The sequence below is a fragment of the Mustela erminea genome, chromosome 2 (genome assembly GCF_009829155.1).
Source record: "Mustela erminea isolate mMusErm1 chromosome 2, mMusErm1.Pri, whole genome shotgun sequence".
In the NCBI taxonomy this organism is placed as follows: domain Eukaryota; kingdom Metazoa; phylum Chordata; class Mammalia; order Carnivora; family Mustelidae; genus Mustela; species Mustela erminea.
Window position 1 is genome coordinate 70623194 of NC_045615.1, and position 17572 is coordinate 70640765.

The window sequence follows — 17572 nt, forward strand, 5'->3', positions numbered from 1 at the left end:
TTTTTTTTTTTTTAATTTTTTATTTTTTATAAATATATGTTTTTATCCCCAGGGGTACAGGTCTGTGAATCACCAGGTTTACACACTTCACAGCACTCACCAAAGCACATACCCTCCCCAGTGTCCATAATCCCACCCCCTTCTCCCAAAGCCCCTCCCCCCAGCAACCCTCAGTTTGTTTTGTGAGATTAAGAGTCACTTATGGTTTGTCTCCCTCCCAATCCCATCTTGTTTCATTTATTCTTCTCCTACCCACTTAAGCCCCCATGTTGCATCCATCAAAAGGAGACGTGTTTTGAAAGAAGTTGCTGTGGCCATTGACGAAGAGGTCACTGCCTGTGTTCTCTTCTAGGGTTTTGATGGATTCCTATCTCACATTGAGGTCTTTCATCCATTTAGAGCTTATCGTTGTGGCTGGTGTAAGAGAATGGTCGAGTTTTAGTCTTCTGTAGGTAACTCTACAATTTTCCCAGCACCATTTATCCTTTTTTCCACTGGTTATTTTTTCCTGCTCTTCAAAGATTATTTGACCATAGAGTTGAGGATCTATATGTGGGCTCTCTACTCTGTTCCATTGGTCTATGTGTCTGTTTTTGTGCCAGGACTAAGCTGTGTTGGTGATCAGAGCTTTGTAATATGGCTTGAAATCAGGCAACATGATGCCCCCAGCTTTGTTTCTCTTTTTCAACATTTCTTTGGTAATTCAGGGTCTTTCTGGTTTCTTACACATTTTAGGTTTGTTTGTTCCAGTACCTTGAAAAATGTCAATGGCATTTTGATCAGGATAGCATTGAAAGTATAGATTGTTCTAGGCAGCATAGACATTTTACCATGTTTATTTTTCTGGCCCATGAGCTGGAATGTTTTTTCATCTTTTTGTGCCTTCTTCAGTTTCTTAAATGAGTGCTCTGTAGTTTCCAGAGTATAGATCCTTTACCCTTTGGTTAGGTGTATTCCAAGTTATCTTACGTGTTTTGGTGCTATTGTCAATTCTCTAATTTCTCTTTCTACAGTTTCATTGTTAGTGAATAAGAAAGCAACTGATTGGGACGCCTGGGTGGCTCAGTTGGTTGGACGACTGCCTTCGGCTCAGGTCATGATCCCGGAGTCCCGGGATTGAGTCCCGCTTCAGGCTCCCAGCTCCATGGGGAGTCTGCTTCTCCCTCTGACCTTCTCCTTGCTCATGCTCTCTCTCACTGTCTCTCTCTCAAATAAATAAATAAAATCTTAAAAAAAAAAAAGAAAAAAAGCAACTGATTTCTGTACATTGATTTTGTATCCTGCCACATTACTGAATTGCTGTATGAGTTCTAGTAGTTTGGGGGTGGAGTCTTGGGTTTTCCATGTAAAGTATCATGTCATCTGTGAAGAGAGAGAGTATGACTTCTTCTTTGCCAATTTGAATACCTTTCATTTCTTTTTGTTGTCTGATTGCTGTTGCTAGAACTTCTAGTACTTGTGTTGAACAACAGTGGTGAGAGTGGGCATCCTTGTCATTTTCCTGATCTGAGTGAGAAAGCTCTCAACTTTTTCCCATTGAGGATGATATTTGCTGTGGATTTTTCATAGATGGATTTTATGAAGTTGAGGAATATTCCCTCTATCCCTATACTCTGAAGAGTTTTAATCAGGAAAGAATTCTATATTTTGTCAAATGCTTTTTCTGCATCAATTGAGAGGATCATGTGTTTCTCTCTCTCTTCTCTTACTGATTTGTTCTATCACATTGATTAATTTGTGAATGTTGAACCACTCTTGCATCCCAGGATAAATCCCACATGGTCATGATGGATAATCCTTTTAATGTACTGTTGGCTCCTATTAGCTAGAATCTTGTTGAGAATTTTGCTATCTGTATTCATCAGGGATATTGGTCTGAAAATCTCCTTTTTGATGGGGTCTTTTTTTGTTTTGGGGTCCAAGGTAATGCTGGCCTCATAGAAAGAATCTGGAAGTTTTCCTTCTGTTTCTATTTCTTGAAACAGCTTCAGGAGAATAGGTCTTATTTCTTCTTTGAGTGTTTGGTAGAATTCCCAGGGAATCTGTCAGGTTCTGGACTTTTGTTATTTGGGAGGTTTTTGATCACTGTTTCAATCTTGTTACTAATTATTGGTCTATTCAGGTTGTCAGTTTCTTCCTGTTTCAGTCTTGGAAGTTTATAGATTTCTAGGAATGCATCCATTTTTTCTAGGTTCCTTAACTAATTGGCATATTGATAGATAATAATAGCTGTTATAATAATTTCTGATGATTGTTTCTCTTTCCTTGGTGTTAATCATGATCTCCCCTTTTCATTGATAATTTTATTAATTTCAGTCCTTTCTTTTTTCTTTTGGGTAAGTCTGGCCAGTGGTATATCAATCTTATTAATTCTTTCAAAGAACCAGCTTCTAGTTTCATTGATGTGTTCTACTCTATTTCTGGTCTTTAATTCATTGCTCTCTATGCTAATCTTAATTATTTCCCTTCTCGTGTGTGGGTTAGGCTAAATTTGTTGTTGATTCTCTAGTACTTTAAGATGTAAAGAGGGTTTGTGTATTCAAGATTTTTATATTTTTTGAATGAGGTTTGGATGGCTATGTATGTCCCCCTTAGGACCACCTTTGCCGAATCCCATAGGGTTTGGACGGATGCGTTTTCATTCTAATTAGTTACCATGAATTGTTGAAGTTCTTCTTTGATTTCCTGGTTGACCCAAACATACTTGGACAAGATGGCCTTTAGCTTCCAAGTGTTTGTATTTCTTCCAGACTTTTTTTTTTTTTTTGTGATTGAGTTCCAGTTTCAAAGGATTGTGGTCTGAGAATATGCAGGGAATAATCTCAATCTTTTGGTATCAGATAAGACCTGATTTGTGACCCAGTATGTGGTCTATTCTGGAGAAAGTTCCATGGCATTTGAGAAGAATGAGTATTCTGTTGTTTTGGGATGGAATGTTCTGTTTATATCTATGGGTCCATTTGGTGCAGTGTGTCATTCAAAGCTCTTGTTTCTTTTTTGATTTTTCTGCTTAGATGATCTGTCTATTGCTGAGAGTGAATTATTAAGGTCCCCTACAGTTAATGTATTCATATCAATATGACTCTTTATTTTGATTAACAGTTGGCTTATACAGTTAGCTGACCCATGTTAGATCATAGATATTTACAGTTGTTAGATCTTCTTGTTGGATAGACCCTTTAGGAAAGCTATAGTGTCCTTCTGTATCTCTGACTACAGTTTTTAAAAAAATATATTTTTTAAAGGTTTTATTTATTTATTTGAGATAAAGAGAGAGAGACTGAAAGCATGAGAGGCTAGAGGGTCAGAAGGAGAAGCAGACTTCCCTGCTGAGCAGGGAGCCTGAAGCAGAACTCAATCCCGGGACTCCAGGATCATGACCTGAGCAGAAGGCAGTTGCTTAACCAGTGGAGCCACCCAGGTGCCCCTCTGACCACAGTCTTTATCTTGAGATCTAATTTGCCTGATGTAAGAATTGCTACTCCAGTTTTCTTTTGCAGTCCATTGGCATGAAAAATGGTTTTCCATCCCTTCACTTTCAGTCTTGGTGTATCTTTAGGTTCAGAATGAGTCCCTTGTAGACAGCACATGGATAGGTCATGTCTTCTTATCCAGTTTGCAACTCTGTGCCATTTTATAGGAACATTTAGGCCGTTCATGTTGAGAGTGATTATTTAAAGATATGATTTTATTGTCATCATGTTGCCTGTGAAGTCTTTGTTTTTGTAGATTGCCTCTGTAAATTTCTGTTTTATATCACTCTTGGTGTCTTTCTCCTTTTACAGAACCTCTCTTAATATTTCTTGCAGGGCCGGCTTTGGTCACATATTCTTTCAGTTTTTGCCAGTCTTAAAAGTTCTTTATGTCTCCATCCATTCTAAATGACAGTCTCGCTGGATGAAGTATTCTTGGCTGCATGTTCTTCTCATTTAGTACCTTGAATATGTCTTGCCAGCCCTTTCTAGCTTTCTAGATCTCTGTGGACAGGTCTGACATTATTCTGATGTTCCTCCCTCTGTACATAAGGAATCTCTTCCCCCTAGCTGCCCTTAAAATGTTTTCCCTAGTTTTAGGACTTGTGAGTTTCACCATTTCATGCCTGGGGGTTGATCTGCTTTCCTTGATCTTGGGGGGAGTGTCCTCTATGCCTCTAGGACATGAATACTTGTTTTGTTCCCCGGATTAGGAAATTTCTCAGCTTTAGGATTTGCTCAGATATATCTTCTAGTCCTCTCTCTCTCTCCACCCCCTCAGGAATCCAAATTAATCTAACATTGTAACGTTTCATGGTGTCATTTATTTCTCTAATTCTGTTTTCATGGATTCTAAGCTGTTTGTTCAAGGCCTCCTCCTGATCTTCTTTTCTATCAGTTTTTCTGTATCACTAATTTGTTCTTCTGCCTCATTTACCCTAGCTGTTAGAGTATCTAGATTAGAGTGTATCTCATTGATAGCATTTTTAAGTTCTGCTAGATCTGCTCTCACTTCTGCCCTTAGAGAATCTATATTACTGGTAATGATTTTCTCCAACCTAGCTATTGTTTGCATGACTGTTACCCTGAAGTTTATTTCCAACATCTTGCTTATATCCATATCCATTAGTTCTGTGGCAGAGGTCACAGTCTCTGAATTGGTCCTCTGTTGGAAGTTCTTCCTCCTAATCATTCTGGTGAGCGGTGGTTGAAGGAATGTACAGAGTCCAAACTATTGACACAACCCTAGCAAGATGCACCTGTTTTATAGGGACCTAGGGGTGTTGGCTTCTTGTTCTTTCAGCCTATCTTCTAGAGGAGGGGCCTGCCACACTGTTACTCAGGCAATCTTGTTTGGGTAGAGTTGCCCTGCCCCTTGTGGAGGGTATGGCCTAGTGAAAACCAGTTTTCCTGGGGCTTTTGTTCTCTGGTGGCTTTCCCTAGGGGCTTTCTGCCTCTCTTTTGAGAGTCAGAGCAGAAGTGACCATATCTAGTCTTCTATCTCAGAAGAGAGATCACAGTCTATTCTCCAGAATAGACTATTCTCCAGAAATAGATCACAGGCTATTCTCCAGAAAGCCCTCCAGGCTATATCAACTCCATTTTTGTCTGTGCTGCTAAAAACTGCAGTGTCCTGGGTTGTGTGCCCCACAGCAGTACTCCCAGCCCTCACTTCCAGGTCCAGGCACATCTTTGCCCTTTGTGCTTCTAAAATTGCCAGCTGCCCCAGTTCACACATGTGCCAGCAGCTCCAGGTTTCAGCCTAAAGAACTGCCCTAAAGTCTTTTCCCTGCTGCTACCAGTCTTTGGTCTTTGAGTCTGTACCCAGTATCCAGAGCAAGACACTTTTGCACTCCTGTGTTACTTCACCTTCCCGGTGACAGCACTTCTGGTGGCTCCCTCCCTCTTCCATTTATCTTCTGGTATCTGCCCACAGAATTGCGCCTCCCGGCTTCATACCTCGAAACCAGCTACCAGAGATATTCTGTTGGTATAGATCTTGATATATCTTCTTACATCTCGGGCTGATTTCTTGGGTGTTCAGAGTGGTCTGGTAGATATCTAGCTCAATTGACTAGATACGTAGCTCAGGCGACTAGTTGAAATAAGGTTCCCTACTCCTCTGCCATCTTGGCCCACTCCTTCCTATTTTTAACTAAATAAACAAGGAGATGAAGTCATTTGCTCCTAGACTTGACTGCATCTAGAGATGGGCAAAGTTCAAAACTCTTGGGGACTGGTGTTATTGAAGAGAATTAATTTAAGATAAAATAATAATTTGTGATGAATATTCATTATTCAGTTGTAGGTAGGCTGCCTTGTAGTGAGGTCAACTGGTTCAATAATGTGAATTTTGCTATGTTTAGTCATTTCAAATGGATATGGAGAAATAGCAATATTAACATAGAATTAGAAACTGCTAAGGTATGTAAAACAATAGGTCAGTTCTTGGCTGCTTATGAGAGAGCATGGCTTACTGATTGATAATGGTCATGCTTTGTAAATAGTTGAGTAAAGCTGGAAGGTGGGGTTACATGATGGGATGAAGAGTTTGAGTTGTGCAAGGATATTCAGATTTTGAAGGATGAACATATTATAAGATTTCAAATTGCTGCTGTTACCAGATCTTGGAAGTGGATCAGTGGAGGTGATGATGTGCTCCACATTTGCTAGCTCTCTGGGAGCTGAAAGGGAGATGATGGCTTTTAGAGTCAAGATGTTTTGAAACTTAGGGTCTCTGGTGGGGTGATTTCAGTTACCCACTGTCAGCTATGGTCTGGAAGCAGATTGTCCTCCTTTTTACATATTGTCAGAAGGTAAATAGTAGCCTAATGCCATGTCACAATGCCTACATAATTCAGCTAACTTCATCTTATGATGTATGCATTTTATTATCTCACGTCATCTCATGAAGAAGAGTGAACAGAGTACAATATAATATTTGGGGAGGAACCATATTCACATAATTTTTATTATACTATGCTGTTTATAGTTCTATTTTATTATTAGTTACTGTTATTAATCTCTTACTGTGCCTAATTTACAAATTAAACTTTTTCAAAGTATGAATGTATAGGAAAAATTATATATGGAGGGTGTAATACTATCCACTGTTTCAGGCATTCTTTGGAGTCTTAGAAAGTATCCTCCACAGATAAGGAGGGACTATTGTATAGTCTAGGTAGGAGTGGAGACTAATTATGTAATCCAGTTGCTAAAATTGAGGATTATGGAGTAGTGTCCTGCAAATGATTTACTTGATGAATGGAGAAAGTATTATAAATATATAAAGTGAATTATGAAACAGAGGAAATGGGAAGCAAACATAGGGGATAAAGAGGATGCCAGCTTATCTTCTTGTTTTTATGAGGAGACAGTTTGCATGGAATATTACACTATTTTTTTTTAAAGATTTTATTTATTTATTTGACAGAGAGAGATCACAAGTAGTCAGAGAGGCATGCAGAGAGAGAGGAAGGGAAGCAGTCTCCCTGCTGAGCAAAGAGCCCGATGTGGGACTCGATCCTAGGACCCTGAGATCATGACCCGAGCCGAAGGCAGCGGCCCAACCCACTGAACCACCCAGGTGCCCCAATCTTACACTATTTATGCAAGTGATAATTTAATTTATCTTTAAAATAATTTTGAAGGTGACAATTTCTGATTAAATAGAGAATGGCTGTTAATCTATTTTCAGAGTTATTTAATCAAGGCTAGGTCTTAACATATGATATCATGGAGAATCTAGATTAGTATTGAGGCATTGAAGTTATTTCCATTAATATAGATTGTTGCAACAATAACAAAGTAGAAAGTCTGTGGTCTTTAACTTGTGATATGGGTTAATTAAGTAAAAGTGATGAAATTAAATAGACAGTAATGATCAAAATCCATGAACCAGATATTACCTATGGTACCTTGCAGGTTTGTATCCTACTGAGTAACCTAAATTATCTAAGAGCCTGGGTACTAAGTATGTAAAGAGAAAAAAAATGTAGTAAAGAACTAAAAACTTGCTACTAAACAAACGGCAGGCAGATTCCAGTTTATTTGGAGTTAAAATCACTTCACACAAGTCTTCAGGATTTCTCATTACAGGCTTCTAAGAAATGTTCTGCCCTGAAGAAATAATATTTAAAGTTTACAGTTATTTAGAGTGCAGATATTTTTCAGTTGCCAAGATCTCGGTGGTTTCATTTTTTTAGGGAGGAAATTTTCACTTTCAATTATATTAACAACTCCATTAAAACTGACACACAAAAAAGTTTTGGAGAGAACTTTCTGACATTTACATCATGTGCTTACAATAAATGTAACTATAAAGTTTAGGTACTATATTCTCTTTGCCAAAATGAAGTCTCTCTGGAATGAGTTAAATGGATACTTCAGCAGGTAAGCCTCTTGTTTGATCTGTGTAGCTTACTTTGATGATGATAGAAAATGATTATAGTAACAAAAAATCATACCTTAGTTGTTAAAGGTATTTTTGCCATAACAAAGCACTAATTGGCTTTGTGGTTGAGTTATAACAAATATGTGGCTGAATAAAAATTGAGGCATATTGGGCCTCAATCTGGAGAAATGCAGGGGAGAAAATTTCACTTACTTATGGTTATTTTAGAAAGAGTAATGCCACATTATAAATTGTTGAATTAATAATCTGTTTTGGATTAAATATTCCACAATGTAATCCACTCTCTTTTCTTTTTTTGAAATAACTTCAGACTTAGAGAAGAGTTGTGAAAATATTACAGTTTTTATATATCCTTACATTAGCTTCCTCTAATGTTAAAAATTTACATAATCATAAGACAATTATTATTAATGTTCGTACAGTATTAGTAACTACACTGCAGACCGTATTCAGACTTCAGCCTTTTACTGATTCTTTTTTCTGTATCAGAATCCAATCCAAAATTCCACATTTCATTTACTTGTTATGCTTCCATACTCTCCAATATGACAGTTCCTTGGTTTTTTCTTGTGTGTAAGACCTTGACATTTTTGATGAGTATGGGACTTATTCTGTAGGATGTCTCTCAATTTGACTTTGATGTTTTCTCATTAGATTGAGGCTATATAATTTTGTCAAGAATACCCCAGGAATAATATGTCCATTTGTCCTACTGCATCTTATCAAAAGCATATTATGGTGATATATTGTATTTACTGGCAATGTTAACCTAGATCATTTGGTTAAGGAGATAGCTGCTGGCTTTCTTCAGTGTTACTGTTTTTTTTTTTTTCCTTGTAATTGATAACTATCTTGAGGGAGATATCTGAGACTGTGAAAATATCCTGTTTTTCTTAAACTTTGTCCACTAATTTTAACATTTATTCTTGCTGCAACAATTACTATAATGTTGGTAATTGACCGTCTGAGAATAAAAAGGCACATTTCCCCAAGTAATGGTATATTTAAATGAGAAATACAAACTCAAACAAGCCAACAGTTTGTTTTTTATAGTTACCTGCAGCTGATATCTACAGATTAATAATCTCAATTATACATCCTGAAGTAGTTATGAAATATGAGATAATGAAACAGAAAATTTAATTCTATCCATTTATTTTCTGTATGATTGAAACTTCACTTCCATTCTGAATTTCTTGGGTAAAGCAGAAATAACCTCATGTTTTGGTACCTGACATGGTTTGCAATGAAAGTTCAGGCTTCTCAGAATTCAGGTGAATATTGCAGACTGAGGTCAACATCACTGTATATCCCTAAAGTAAAGGTAATTTTAGAGTCCTTTTGACCCTGAGGATTCCAATTACCTAGGTCCAGAAACGCCAGTTGAAGTAGTATTTAATCCTAATGCCCTTTCTGTTTTGGTCTTCCTATTATTTTTCCTTAGTTTTTCCTTCTGTAACATTTCCCAGTCAGTTTGGTTGTTTGATTAATTTTGTAGACTCTAGGCTTCTGAATATTTGGGACACAATAGCACTAACCTTTCTTCTTTTTCCTTATCTTTTCTTATTGGCATGCAATCCCAAATAAATAGGGTGGGGGAATGACAGTTATTTTAAAAGCACTAAAGAATTTCAGTTTTCTTTTTAAAAAATCCAATTTTCTATAATAAATCTAACATGTTTACATATAGTTGATTCTTTTTTTTTAATATTTTATTTATTTATTTATTTATTTGTCAGAGAGAGAGAGAGAGAGAGAGCGAGAGCGAGAGTGAGCACAAGCAGGCAGAGTGGCAGGCAGAGGCAGAGAGAGAAGCAGGCTCCCCGCCAAGCAAGGAGCCCGATGTGGGACTCTTAGGACCCTGGGATCATGACCTGAGCTGAAGGCAGTGGCTTAACCCATGAGCCACCCAGGTGTCCCCATGGAGTTTGTTCTAAGGAAAATATTTTTTAATTATTAAATTTTAATTCCGGCATAGTGAGCATACAATGTTATATTAGTTTCAGGTGTATAATACAGTAATTTGACATTTCCATGCATAGCCCAGTGCTCATCATGACAGGTGCCCTTCTTAATCCCCATCATCTATCTCACCCGGTCCCCCACCCTTCCCCCCTCTGGTAACCATCAGTTTGTTCTCTGTAACCAAGACTCTATTTCTTGGCTTCTCTCTCTCTCTCTCTCTTCCTTTACTCATTTGCTTTTTTTTTTTTTTTAATTCCATATATAAGTAAAATCATAGAGTATTGTCTTCTCTGTTTGACTTATTTCACTTAACATTATAACTTCTGCTCCATTCATGTCTTTGCAAGTGGCAAGATTTCATTCTTTTTGGGGGGCTGAATAATCCATTGTATACCAACTCTTTTTATCCACATATCCACTCATCTATTTATGAAGACTTGGACTGCTTCCATAATTTAGCTATTGTAAATGTATATTATAAATATATAAATACCAAGGTGCGTGTATCCCATTGAATTAGTACTTTTTGTATCTAGGTAAATACCTATTAGTGCAATTGCTGGATCATAGAGTTCTATTTTTAACTTCTCAAGGAACCTCCATACTGTTTTCCACAGTTACTCCACCACTTTGCATTCCCACCAACAGTGCTAGAATATTTCTTTTTCTTCAGATCCTTGCCAATGCTTGTTTTCTGTGTTTTTTATTTTAGCTATTTTGTGAGGTGATATCTTACTGTAGCTTGGAATTGCATTTTCTGGGTGATGATAAATCTTTTTTAATACAAAAAATACAAATACAAATAAAAACAAATAAAACAAATACATGTTGACCATCTGGATGTCTTCTTTGAAGAAATGTCTGTTCATTTCTCTGTCCTTTTTAAAAAGGATTGTTTGAAATAAAAATAAATAAAATAAAATAATAAAAAAAAATTAAAAAAAAAAAAAAAAAAAAAAAAAAAAGGATTGTTTGTTTTTTTGAGTTGTTGATTTCTTTAAGTACTTTATATATTTTGAATACTAACTCTTTATTAGATATGTCATTTGCAAATGTCTTCTGCCATTCAATAGGTTGCCCTTTAGTTTTGTTGCTTCTTTTGCTATGCAGAAGTTTTTATTTTGATGAAGTCCCAATATTTAATTTTTGCTTGTATTTCTGTTGGGAGGCATATCTAGAAAAATGTTTCTGAAGACATGACTGCCTGTGCTGTCTTCTAGGATTTTTATGGTTTCAGTTCTCACGTTTAGCTATTTCATCCATTTTGAATTTATTTTTGTGTATAGTGAAAGAACATGGTCCAGTTTCATTCTTTTTCATGTTGCTATCCAGTTTTCTTAATGCCATTTGTTGAAGAGACTGTCTTTTTCTCATTGGATATTATTTATTGCTTTGTTGAAGATTAATTGACCATATACTTGTATGTTTATTTCTGCATTTTCTGTTCTGTTTTGTTGATCTATTTTTGTGCCAGCACCATACTATTTTGATTACTATAGCTTTGTAATATAACTTGAATTCTGAATTGTTTTACTTCCAGCTTTGCTTTTCTTTCCAAAATTGCTTTGGCAATTCAGGGTCTTTCATGGTTCCATACAAATTTTAGGATTGTTGCTTCTAGTTCTGTGAAAAATTTTATTGGTATTTTTTTACAGGGATTGCAGTAAATCTGTAGATTGCTTTGGGTAGTATAGACATTTTAATATTTGTTCTTCCAATCCATGAGCATGGAGTATCTCTGCATTACTTTGTATGTCTTCAGTTTCTTTCATCAGCGTTTATAGTTTTCATTGTAGAGGTCTTTAACCTCTTTGGTTAAGATTATTCCTAGGTATTTATTATTTTTAGTACAATCATAAATTGGTAAAATTACTAAAATCATAAATTTTAGTACAATCGTAAATTAGTAAATCATAAATTTAGTTTCTAAATTTATTTTTCTGCTACTTCATTATTAGTATATAGAAATGCAACAGATTTTTGCACATTGGTTTTGTATCCTGCAACTTTAGTGAATTCATTTATTGTTCTAGTGGTTTTTCGTAGAGTCTTTAAGGTTTTCCATATATAGTATCACATCATCTGCAAATAGTGGAAGTTTTACTTCCTCCTTGCCAATATTTATGCTTTTTCTTTCTTTTTGTTATCTAATTACTGTGGCTATGACTTCCAGTACTATGATAAATAACAGTGGCGAGAGTAAGCATGCTTGTTCCTCAATTTAGAGGAAAAGCTCTTGGTTTTCCCCCATTAAGTATGATGTTCACTGTGGATTTTTCATATATGGCCTATATTATGTTGAGGTATAGTCCCTTGAAACCAACTTTGTTGAGGGCTTTTATTCTGAGTGGATGTTGTTCTTTGTCAGTTGTTTTTTCTGCTTCTACTGAAATGATCTTACGGGGTTTTTTTCCTTTCTCTTACTGTTTGATGTGATTTTTTGATGTGTCTCTTATGTTGATTGATTTGTGAATATTGAATCACCCTTCCATCCCGGGAATAAATCTTACTCAGTCATGGTGAATAAATTTCACTCAATCCAAATTTATTGCTGGATTCTGCTTGCTAGGATTTTGTTGAAGATTTTTACATCTATGTTCATCAGAGATATTGGCCTGTAGTTCTCTTTTTCAGTGGTGTCTTTATCTGGTTTTGGTATCAAGGTAATGCTGGTCTCATAGAATGAATTTGGAAGCTTTCATCCTCTTCTATTTTTTGGAAAAGTTTGAGAAGGATGGGTATTAACTCTTCTTTAAATGTATGGTAGAATTTGCCTGGGAAGCTGTGTGGTCCTGAACTTCTGTGTTGTAGAGTTTTTTGACTACTGACTCAATCTCCTTGGTGATAATCAGTCTATTCAAACTTCCTATTTTTTCCTGCTTCAGTTTTGGAAGATTATATGTTTTTAGGAATTTATCTATTTCCTCTAGCTTGCCCAGTTTGTTAGCATATGGTTTTTCATAATGTTTTCTTAGAACTATCTGTATCTCAGTGGTGTTGGTTATATTTCTTCTCTTTCATTTATAATTTTATTTATTTGATTCTTTTCTCTTTGTTTTTTTGAGGAGTCTGACTAGAGGTTTAGAATTTTGTTTGTCTTTTCAAAGAACCAGCTCCTGGTTTCATTTATCTGTTCTATGTTTTTGGAATTTTATATCACTTCTTTCTGCTCTAATCTTGTTCCTTTCTTCTGCTGGCTTTGGGTTTTATTTGTCATTCTTTTTCTGGATCTTTTAGATGTAAGATTAGGTGGTTTGAGATTTTTCTTGCTTCTCGAGGTAGGCCTGTATTGCTATGAACTTTCCTTCTTAGATTTTGCTAGGTCATTAATTCATTCCTCTGCTACTTCTATCCTTCTGTTCATTCTAGCAAGTGTGTTTCTCATTTTGTTTATTGATCTTTCTCTCCTCTGTCATTCCTTATCTCTGTGTTAAGGGTTTCATTGATGTCTTCCACTCTTTTTTCAAGTCCAATGAGTATCTTTGTGATCACTACTTTCAATTCTCTATTAGGCATGTTATCTATGTCTTTTTCTCCTAGATCTCTGGCCATGGCCTTGTCCTGTTTTTTCATTTAAGACAAATTCCTTTGTCTTCTCATTTTGTCTAAGTCTCTCTGCTTGTTTTTCTGTGTTAGGAAAGGCAGCTATATTTCCTGTCCTTGAGGGTAATGGGCTTATACAGAAGAGTTCCTATAGTGCCTTACCGTGTTGTGTCCCCTTTTCTCCAGGGCCTGGTGCTTCAGGAAGTGTTTCCAATGTGTGCTAGGCATGGTCTGCTGTTGGGTCCTGGCTGTTTTATTGTTCAGAGCACTCATCTATAGAGGCTCTCTTTGCCTTTTGTAAGCAGTCCTTGGTTCCTGGCCGGAGGTCATGAGTTTTAATTAGGTATGCTCTGGTCTGCTTGTAAAATGAGACCTATCACTACTACTGCTGAACTGAAGCTCTTCACAACTCCTGGGTTTGCAGAAAACTGGTCTTCTTTTGGAGGAGATATGCCCCACTGTGACTGAGGCAGGTGTGACTGGGAAGGGCGATTCCACCCCTTGTGTGGGAGATGGGGCTTGGTGTAAGCAAGTAGCAGTGTCTTTGCTACCCTGGTTCCCACAGGTGGTGCTGTGCTTATGCTGAGGGCCTGGGGGAAGGAAATAGTACTGGTCAGTTCCTTTGTTCCTGGACAGGTCTCTCCATGAATGCTGCCTCTCTGGGATATGCTTAAGACAAGCAAATAACCTCCCCACCAGTTTACAGGAAAACCTCACTGGAAGTCAAAGCCAGGATTTCAAATGGTTCTTCCATCCTTATAGCTGAGCATCAGGCAACCAAAATCCTGTTTGTGGATGAGCAAAGACTTGTTTAGGCATTTAGATAACATCTCACTGAATTTTTGTACTGTCCTCACGCTAGGGAGGCAAGATCTAAAATTGTTTTGCTGATTCATATTAACACCCTTCATTTACCAGGAAAAACCCATTTCTAACATTCAACAGGCCATTTAAAGCATCACAGATTTTACCAATAAAAATGCCTTTGACCTTTACAATTCAGTGTTTGGTGCCAACCAAGATACAATAGCAGAAAGACCTGTAGCAATTAATCCTCTACAAAGTACATTGGACTTTCTGATAGAAAACTTATAGACCATGTTTGGGCTGAATTTTTCCTTTTAAAATGTATTTTTACTTTCTGATAACTTCAGACTTCATAAAAACTGAAAAAATAGTATAAAGAATCCCTATATGTCCTTTACCCAGATTCTCCAAATATTAACACATAATATTCTCCAAATAGTAACATTTTACCACATTTTCTGATCAGTCTCTGTAATACATATGCATAATTATTTGACATCTGCTATCATGATTCTCCTTTACCTAGATTCTTCAAATTTGACAGTTGTGTTACTAATGATCTTAATAACAAAAGAAAAAAAAATGTCCTTACAGTATTTATTTTAGTTTCCTTTCATCTGGCTTATTTCTAAATTTTTCTTTGTCTTTCGTAATCTTGCCATTTTGGAGAGTACTAATGATTGATTTTGTGGAGTGCCCCTTAGTTTATGGTTGTCTGATGTATCCTCATGATTAGGTTCAGATTATGCATTTTTGGCATATTGATATTGTGATATTGTTTCTTTTTTTTTCCTAAAGATTTTATTTATTTATTTGACAGAGATTATAAGTAAGCAGAGAGGCAGGCAGAGAGAGAGAGGAGGAAGCAGGCTCCCCCCCAAGCAGAGAGCCCAATGCGGGGCTTGATCCCAGGACCTGAGGGATCATGGGATCCCTGATCATGGATCATGGAATCATGACCTGAGCCGAAGGCAGAGGCTTTAACCCACTGAGCCACCCAGGCGCTCTCGATTGTTTCCTGTTCAATACAGTATATCAGGAGGTTAATTTTGTGATGTCTATCCAGTTTTTCCATTATAAAGTTATTATTTTTCCTTTTGTAGTTAATATGTGTTTTGTAAATAGATAATTTGAGACCATAAAAATAGCTTATTTCTTATTAAAATTTCAGTTATTAATTTAGCATCTATTGTTAATTTTTGAAGAAAACAGTTGTTACTAAGATGTTTGCCAAATGATGATTAGTTGCTCAGTAGACTGTACATACTATACATACTATACATGTCTGATTAGAATGGCTAATGGCTCCAGGAGCATAGCTTCATCTAACAGCCCTCTCCCCCCAACACACACACACACACACACACACACACACACACACACACACACCATAACACTATATATGCTGAAGTATTTTCATATGTATTATAGACAACTGTGACTAACATCAGATCTATTCCAGATAAATAAATTAAGGTTGAAATATAGGCCCTCCAAAGGAGAACCATAAACTCTGAAAGCTATAAATAAGCATTTTGAAAATGCTTTGCTGCACGATTATCAGTTAGGTCCAAAACAAATTCAGATAAGGCTTATCATTTGATGTATCACAAATTGAGGCACACAGTTTCATTGGTATTTTTAAAAAAGGAATTCACATTATGTTTCTTTATTTTAAAAAAAAATTAGTTAATTAGCCTAGTGTTGAAAACACCTGAATACTTTTTGAAGTTAACCTTTTACTGGTTTCATTTCTGGTGATTTAAGGAAACTAAGGACTTGAGGTTTCCTATTATTGTTCTTAAATTAGTTATTCAAAAAGTGAAATAATTGTTGGATGTTAGCTCAAACTGATTTTGGGAAAGTTAAAAACTTCTATCCGGTCCACATAGAATATGGATGGGATGTAGATGTTTCCTTATTTACTTCCCCCTATAAATTTTCTCATTGTGTATCTAACTTTTGTCATAACAAAAATATTTGCAATGATCAAGCTTCATTCTCCTGATTGTTATTATTATTTCACAAAGTAATCTTCTAATAAACCAGTTTTATAGAAGATCATGAGCTCAACATATGGACAAAAATAAAGACCAATAGTAACCTTAGTTTTTGGAATTCATAGGTAATTCCCATAAAAATAAGGTCAATTAGGATTTAAATTTAAGGAAGATATAACATTTCCAAGGCAATCAAAAATACATTGGGGTACTCTTAAACATAATCTTAATTTTATTCTAATTATATATTCTTTTCAGTGGGCTATTAATTACTTTTTAGGGAAAAAAACAAAATGAAGAGGAGGGAATAATAGCAATGCGTAATTTTTCATAATGCTTTATACCTCCAGACTGTTTATTTTCATAGTTTCATTTCATTCTAACCATTGTCTTATGAATAAGCTGTCATTATCTGTGTGTTTCAAGTGAGGAAATTAAATTTCCAAGATAGTTTGCCCATGATTATTTAAATGAGTTTGCTATATTGAAAAGGGAACTGAAACCAAGGTAATTTTACCTCATATCTTGACTTTTCCATTTAACCATGTTTTACTTTGTGAAAATGTGAAATGTGATGGAAAGAACACTCAAAAAGTGAGTTGTCATCCTAGCTCTGACATATTTTATGTACATATTTTATGTACTTTGAAGAAATAACTTCCTCCCCACCATCAGTTTTCTCTCAGATCTTTTTTGGTTCTGAGTCAGTCATCTGCACATTCATTCAGCACATCTTCACTAAGTGCCAACTCTGGGCCAGGCAGTGTCCCAGCCATGGAGATACATGATGAATGGTATCACTGTTTTTTGTTGTTGTTTTTTTTTTTAAGATTTTTTAAAAAAATTTTATTTATCTAAGAGAGAGAGAGAGGTCACAAGTAGGCAGAGAGGCAGGCAGAGAGAGAGGGGAAAGCAGGCTCCCTGCTGAGCAGAGAGCCCGATGTGGGACTCCATCCCAGGACCTTGAGATCATGACCTGAGTCAAAGGCAAAGGCTTTAACCCACTGAGCCACCCAGGTGCCCCAGTATCACTGTTCTTATGGAGGTTATTTTAATGTAGGAAATATAGGCAATAAACAAGTCAACATATATGGAGATATGAATTCTATTAATATTAATTTAAAAGGAGGAAATCCTAATATTTGTAGTTGGTTAATGTAACCTAAAGAAATTATTGAAATGTATAATGATCAAAATCTGGACCTTTCACTAATTCATTTTAGTGTGATTGATATAGCATTATTGATCAGGTTCTGAATTTTATTTTAATTATACAGACATAGTCTGTTTCCATTGTATTTTTTTGAAAATGTGTTTGCTTAAAGAGGCTAAACTAATCCCTTTGCTTTGGGCATTAATACTGCTGAACT